Source organism: Astatotilapia calliptera, chromosome 11 (assembly GCF_900246225.1).
Source record: "Astatotilapia calliptera chromosome 11, fAstCal1.2, whole genome shotgun sequence".
NCBI lineage: Eukaryota > Metazoa > Chordata > Actinopteri > Cichliformes > Cichlidae > Astatotilapia > Astatotilapia calliptera.
In genome coordinates, this window is record NC_039312.1 from 6,660,020 (window position 1) to 6,666,377 (window position 6,358).

The 6,358-nt window shown below is 40.4% G+C and overlaps 1 long non-coding RNA gene across 1 annotated transcript; it reads left to right on the forward strand.

Annotated features, from left to right (window-relative positions):
- The first annotated feature begins 424 nt into the window (after positions 1 to 424).
- On the forward strand, positions 425 to 1,539 carry LOC113032635 (uncharacterized). The gene is made up of 3 exons (XR_003273912.1): positions 425 to 909; positions 984 to 1,165; positions 1,386 to 1,539. It is a non-coding gene; the product is annotated as an uncharacterized LOC113032635 (long non-coding RNA).
- The last annotated feature ends 4,819 nt before the right edge of the window (positions 1,540 to 6,358 follow it).

Genomic DNA, 6,358 nt, shown 5'->3' on the forward strand with positions numbered 1-6,358 from the left:
CAGGGCATCTCAGCTGTTTTCCCTTTAAATCATAATTTGCTTTATCAAACTTTCTTGTATGTCTTGGTAAAAATGCTGATGAAGTACAACCAGCAACAGAACTATATCAAGCTGGAGGCCTTGGAAGGACAGTTTGAATTTCTCGAATTCCACGAAAAAGGTGTTCAGTTTTATTGTAGCTTCTGATAGGGAAAAATTTTAGAAACAGATTTGTATTGTTTTAAACCTTGCCTTTAGCAAACCGTTTTGTAAATTAAGGAAACATGTATTGTATATGTATAAAAAGCAAATCATTAACTTTGAAATTTGGACTTTAGGTTCTGCAAGGGAAGAAATGTACCTATTTAATGGTTACTAAGTGGTGGCTTAATGCATTTAAAATGGACAGTCTTTACCTGTGACCTATACAAAGTGCTGCCAAAACCACATGAATTTTTATCTTACAGTTATTGAGAGATTTTTCGTGCCCTCTGATTCAGAAGTCATATACAGGGATGCAACAGGGACAGAAGCTGATGTGGAAATAGTCAGGGCCTTGTTGGACAAGGCAATGTTGTGCTGACTGTCAGAAGTCAGCGTGAGCTTGAAAGGCAGGTTTAATCAGTCTGTTGGTGAAGACATACTACAAGAGTATGAAACAACAGAAATGCTAACTGATGCCACAAGAGGACAAATGGTTAACATCCTGGTGGCTCACATGATTGTGAGTGGGTATATATGTGGGTATATGTGTTTCAGGGTTTCTTTTTATTTGTGCCAATTTTCTGCATGGCCGTGGCATACATTTTGATGACTAATTTAATATCTCCTCTCAGACACCTCCCCACAAAAGCAGTCAGAGAGAAGTATCCTCTTGGTATTGTGATGCTCTTCCCTTGCCTGAAGAATCCATATTTTAAGAAAGGCTATGTAAGTGTCATTTTTGCATTTCAAAATTCTGAGTTCTATGAACTGAATGTGACAATAACCTTTCTTAATTTAAGGATGCTATGATGCTGCAAGCAGCACAGGATACGTTTCTTGGCATCTGAAAACAGTTCAAAGAAAAATTTGGCGAAGATCTGCAGTGCCACAGAATAGCTCTGTAGACCTTTTTCCAGGAGGCCCAAATTTCCAAAGGACTCTTAATGTTGACAGGCAGCTTGATGGGGATGCTTGCCAAGAGGTAATATCTTTGCTCAATCATACTACAGAAATTGCCTGATTTTCTAGAAGATGAGAAAGACATTTCAAAAGCTTGTTAATGAGACAGGCAGAAGTGCTGAAATCCTCTCTATCTTCCCAAGATTCCTGTATAGTAAAGGACTAGTGAGTTTGAAATGAGATGTTTGAAATAGCTTGACATTTCAAAGTATTTGTGTTGTTTAATATCTTCTCTGCCAAAGGTGTAACAAGATTTCATTTACCTGTTTGATGACGAGACATCCTCTAGACTGCTTCAGAAATGGGACGACGAGCTAAGCAGCTCACTTCAACACTAGAGATGCATCACTTGGTGCAGTCGGCAGAAAGTCCTCCAGGAAGTGATCTTGATGACTCAACAAGTAAGTTGTTTCTTTTTCTTGTTTTGAAGCATTTGCCATAATTTTAGGTACAGCTGCTTCATTCATGATTTTTGCGATCATATGATTAATATTAGGAAATGAGAACACCTGTGAGACAGTTTTTTTCCCTTCAATGTTATTTGTTTGTTCAGTGAATCGCTGAAAGATGAATCTGATTTTTGTCATAAATATGAACAAGAGTTTTCAGTTAATCCTGTCACTCATTGTCCTCAGCCTACGACCAAGAAATGGCTTTCTTGCTGTTGCTGGTACATCTACTTCCACCATCTCCAGGGGAACAAAAGTCTCAAAAAATTTGTGCAATTAGTGCATGCGAGGCAATTGGGAGACTTGTACTCTTTCATGAGGTAATCATATTATTAAGGTGGTTAAAATAATTTATGTCACCTTTGTAGCCATATATAAATAATAACATAGTCAAAGGAGCTTGCAAAGAAAAGCGTCTGGACTTCTTTAAGTTGCTTGAAGACGTTTCACCTCTCATCCGAGAATCTTCTTCAGTTCTAAGGTCAAATGGTGGACAGTCTGGCTGCAGGTTATTCTCATGTCTAATGTTGAGTTTCCTTATCTTAAGCCTAGTCGTGCTGCAGTTTGGGGGAACATCTCCGTAATCAGCAGGGTTGGCAACCATACCACCGCGCTGTTGACCATCAGAAGAGGAAGTCTGACAGTGTCCATATCACCATAGCTAAGCATCTCATCCAATACAATGCAAACCACTCCCTTGGGGCATTTGATGAACTTTTCAAAACACATTTTGTGTTCAATATGTCTTATGATGCTACGTTGGAGAATTTTTACACATTCCTGCAGACAACAGTGTATTGTGTAACATTAATATGGGCAAAATGAGAGAGTCACCCAGATTTAAGATTTGAGAGCCAGACTGCTTAATCAGCCACTACCGCTCTCACTCAGGGAGTGAGAAGTTAAAACTATGCTGACTTGTTTAATTTATCAGAAACTGTATCCCAACAATCAGCAGTTGATTTCACATTTAAGAGTTGAACATGGTTAATATCCTAGGCCCAAATTAAAATTGTTTTGTTCTCAGCAAGGCTGTAGGTTTCAGTTCTTGACATACGCAGGTTTCCGAAAGCACCTTAACAGTGGTCATGTTTGCAATGTGTGCCTCCATTGTGGCCAAATTACAGGGGAGTGGGATTTCCAATAGTTTGGTGTCCTCAATTGTAGGATACTTGGACGAACTAACAAGTGAAATTTACTCACAAGCAAAGCATACTGCCATTTCTGCTTTACTTGTAACTGATCCCAGCATATCTGGGATAAATCAATCTTTTGACAAATTTGAAAATATTTTCACAAATCTGAATACAGAATGGAAACTAAATAAATACTTCAACCAAAATGGGGAGTTGAGCACCCAGCTGAAATAACACAGGGAGTGAGATATGACAACAGGCAAAATCCAGTATTTATGATCAAGTACTGTAAGTGATACTTTTTATATATGGACCAATTTTAGAAACACTGAGGTTAGTGTGCAGAATCCAGACATTTATGTGCTCTTAAATGAGTGTAGACCAGAACCTAGTGCTTACACTGACTTCTCTGATGAAGTTATTTTAAAAACTCACTCTTCGTTTTCAGCCAAAAGACAAGCATTACAAATTCAGCTATGCTATGATGACTTTGAAACAGCCAATTCCCCTTGGCTCCAAATGTAGAATTTCCAATTTATAAGAAACTTGCCCCCCCAAATTTATTTGGTTTTGAATAGCATTCATTTGGCTTGGTGCTAGAATCGACCAGAATTCTTTGTAGAATTCTTGCAGGAAAGCCATCTGGACCTGGAGCCTTATTATTGGGCATACTTATCAATGCTTCCTGGAGTTCACCTAGTGTTTAGTGGTGAATCCAGTGCCATTGCTTGAGTGTCTAATAATTTTGGAAGAGTTATGTTGTCTAAAAACTGATCAATTTCTTTTTCTTTTCTTTTTTCTTTTTTTTTTTTTTTTTTTTTTTTGCCTGTCCCGTTTGGCTCTTTTGCCATCAGAATTGTTGTCTAAAGGCAAAGAAAGATGCCCAACGGATTTACTTTACAAACTGACCATCCCAGCCTTGGGATGGTCCATTTGATTCACCTTTTATTGTTTATTTTATTTTCACTTACTGAATACGGGACAGACTTGACTGGGGGAAAGAAGGGGAGAAAGAAAGAGGGAAGAGAAACAGCTGAGAAGAGGGACGGGGGAGAAGGGCAAAAGACAAAAACCAACAGAATGAGCAGGAAAAAAAAGAAGAAAAAAAATGCATATATCAATCACCTGGGTCACCTGCTGAGAAAGAAAAAAGAAAACAAGCAGAAGAGAACAAGAGTAATAGAATAAACAACATCACAATGCTATATGGGTATATGACAGTAAATACTAAATATTAAACATTATTGTGCAGCACATAAGATCAACAGAACACAGTGTGCTTTGAGGTAGGAGCCAAAAAGGGTGTAGTTTGTAGGTGTGATCACCCGTGTGTACACCTGTGAGCATGGACGCGCTTGTTTTTTGTTTTTTAAAAGGTTCCTTCATGTAATGATCTGCTAGAGGGTGTGGGGGGCCACAGCCCCGTCCTCCAGGGCATGAAGCAGGTATGGAGGAGATCAAAAACTCCAGACATCCAGAGGCCCCCAGAACACAAGAGACCAAGGAAGACCAACAGAGGGGCAGCCGCGCCACTGTCCCAGAAAGAGCTGAGGAGAGTCCCAGATGAGGGCTCACTCAGCAGCCGCGGAGCAGAAGCCAGGGGGAGTTGCAGTGACGCGCCCGTGAGCTCCGCCGGCAGCCAGCCGTGCCTAAGTGACCGAGCCCCAGGCCGAGAGGCCGGTGGCACCCACCTCCGAAGTGGCCCCGAGCAAGCCCCAGGCTCCAGGCCCCGATAAGCGGCCGCCCAAGGAGTGAGCCGGTGTGTACCTGGACGCCCATCCCCAGACACAAAGAACCACCAACACACCAATGTCTGAGGGAGTCCGCCACTGGCAGGGGAAGTGGTGGTAGGGGGAGATAGGCCTCCAAACCTTGGAGGGCCTAAGATGTCCCCAGAGAGGTGGCGCCTGACACCCAACCTGACATATAGACACAGAAATACAGGCACACACATATACAAACATCCATTCCCACCCTCATGCTCTCATATGCACTTACTCCACACTCAACCAACGTGGAGACAGACATAAAGAGACGCTGTACACACGATCACACTCCCCAGCGTACTCTACGAACCGGGTCTAGGTACCCTTGCCCCTGGAGGGGGGAACTGCACCCAGACCCAGGTGGTGTTACCCTTTTCCCTGCGGTGGGGGGAGGCAGACCGCCCCGACTCCGCAGCAGCAGGGAGGCCCCACACTCCAGACCGCAGTCCAGATCAATTTCTTTTTTAGATGGGTTTATTTGTGGTGAATACAACGTTTTATAGAAATCCCTGAAAATGTTGTTTATTTGTATCGGATCATATATTGTGTTCCCAGATGAATCTTGAACAGCACATATAGTTGTTTTTTCTTTATTTATTTCTAGCTGGTTTGCTAGAAATTGACCGGATTTATTACCATGTTCATAATTTTGTAAGCGTAGTCTTTGTACTAAGAATTTTGTTTTTTTTATCAATTATCTCATTTAATTCTAGTTTTGTTTTGCGTATTTTGTTCAATGTTTCCTGATCTTGGTGGGACGCGTAGGCTTCTTCTAGTGATTTGATGTTTTTTTCTAATTCCTGAATATTTTTGTTTTCTTTTTTCTTTTTATGTGATGAGAAAGAAATTATTTTACCTCTCATCACAGCTTTCCCTGCTTCCCATAGAACAGAAGCTGATGTTTCGGGAGTGTCATTATAGTCTAAATATGAAGTCCACTCTTTTTTAAAAATATTTAATAAAGTCTTCATCTTTAAGTAGTGATATATTAAATCTCCAGTTTTTTCTTGGCGTAGTATTATTCTTGTGCATTAGTGTTAAAGATACAGGACCATGATCGCTGACAGCTATAGGGTGAATCTCAGTGTCTGAAATGTCGTTCAGCAGTGAGCTGCTGACCAAAAAATAATCCAGACGAGAGTAGGAGTGATGAACATGTGAGAAAAAAGTATATTCCTTACTGGTGGGGTGAAGGGAGCGCCATGCATCGCAAAGACCAAAGTCGCTCATATACTGTTTGATTATATTTATGGACTGCCAATTACGCTGAGTTCCCGCTGTATTGAGCTTATCCATGTCTTCATTTAGTCCAAGGTTGAGGTCGCCTCCAAGAACAAGTGTGCCATCTAAGTGTTCAGAGAGTGCACTGAAAAAACCGTGAAAGAATGAGGGATCATCAACATTTGGACCATATACACTTGCAATACATAGCTTTTTTATCAAGTATAGATAGTTTAATAATTAAGAATCTGCCCTCTGGATCTATAACTGTATCGAGTACCATGAAATTAATATTTTTATGTATTAAAATTGCTACTCCCCTTTGTCTAGAATTATAACAAGCTGAGAACACATTGGGAAACTCAGGTGTTTTAAGTTCATTCGAACCTCTAAGAGGTCTGTGGGTCTCTTGTAATAGGACAACATCTGCCTGTAGTTTTTTGAGTTGGTTAAATATTTTTAACCTCTTTTCTCTGGAGCCAGCTCCATTTATATTCCATGTAATAAGATAAGATAAGATAAGAAAAGATAACCTTTATTAGTCCCACACGTGGGAAATTTGTTTTGTCACAGCAGGAAGTGGACAGTGCAAAAGTTATGACGCAAAAATTAGAATACAATAAGAATAAATACAGTACACAGC